We start from the raw sequence: 1,476 nt of genomic DNA on the forward strand, positions 1-1,476 counted from the left end.
TTGTGACTGAATTTGATGGGAATGAAACATTTATTGCAGTGATTTCCCAAATTCCTGTAAAACAATAAGGAGTGGAAATGCTTTTTTGAAATGCAACTTTTTATGAAAATATTGAGCTTAAGTCTTTCTTTCCAAGCAGTGCTGACTATAGATCCCCTGATACTTCTTCAATCAGAACTAATAAACTCACAATTCGAATTAATGTGTCTTAAATACTACTTTTACATTTGAGCTAGGGAGACACAAATCTATTAATTCGAATAGGTAATCATAAATGCTGATTGAAGGTTGTATCCACAATTCTTCCATTTAACTAAACGCTTAGAAACGCTTACATACCTTGAAGTGTAAGTACTGCTATAATCAAAATATTCATTTTTAAAGGCTTTAGAAGAAATAGTCACTCTGCTTCAGCCAGTTTCTGTGATCTTCTGCAAAGCGCGTTCTTCATTCCACAGACATAACTCAATTGAGTCTAATTATTGTCATATAACACCACCTTAACTTCAGCTTTTAAAGAGTTATTTGTGAATGACAAGAATAGACGAACATCTGATTACAGAACTGCATAACGACATTGGAGAACTAAGAACTATTAAGGTATTGTATATCTCTTGTGAATTAAACATATTGTATTCCATCTCCTAGAAACGCTTCTAAATCACTAAAGCAAAAACAATTGAGAGTTTGCTATTATTGTTGGTTAAAAAGTGACATGTAATTTGAGGGCCAAATATTGATCAGAATATCAGGGACGACTCTCTTCAAAGAAATACATATATGAGAAATTTTTCATTAAATTAAGAGGACAGATGATGTGTAAATGTTTTCACAGAAATATTTGGAATGAGAATTGGCAACAAATTTAATCAAAATTGCAAATTATTGCTTTGATAAAAATGTCAACCTCTCTGTAATTTAATAATGTGTTGTCATGAATTTGTTATATATGGGCTGTTAATCTTTAATCACATCGACTGATTTAAGTCTTGTGACTTTCATTTGAAGGAAAATAACTTTAATTGAAGCAAGACACACTAGTTTTTAATGGCTACACAGGTCTCCTTACTTTCAAGCGAAACCAAGTTTCTTGAAAGTGCTGATGTCAATTGACAGTAGACATGTCTGGATCAATGGTGCTGGAAGAGCACAGCAGTTCAGGCAGCATCCGAGGAGCTTCAGCAAAATCGACGTTTCAGGCAAAAGCCCTTCATCAGGAATAAAGTAGAGAGCCTGAAGCATGGAGAGATAAGCTAGAGGAGGGTGGGGTGGGGAGAGAGTAGCGTAGAGTACAATAGGTCAGTGGGGGAGGAGATGAAGGTGATAGGTCAGGGAGGAGAGGGTGGAGTGGATAGGTGGAAAAGGAGCAAGGCAGGTCGGACAAGTCCGGACAAGACAAGGTGACAGTGTTGAGCTGGAGGTTTGAAACTAGGATGAGGTGGGGGAAGGGGAAATGAGGAAGCTGGTGAAGTCCAC

The sequence above is a fragment of the Chiloscyllium plagiosum genome, chromosome 23 (genome assembly GCF_004010195.1).
Source record: "Chiloscyllium plagiosum isolate BGI_BamShark_2017 chromosome 23, ASM401019v2, whole genome shotgun sequence".
Classification (NCBI taxonomy): domain Eukaryota; kingdom Metazoa; phylum Chordata; class Chondrichthyes; order Orectolobiformes; family Hemiscylliidae; genus Chiloscyllium; species Chiloscyllium plagiosum.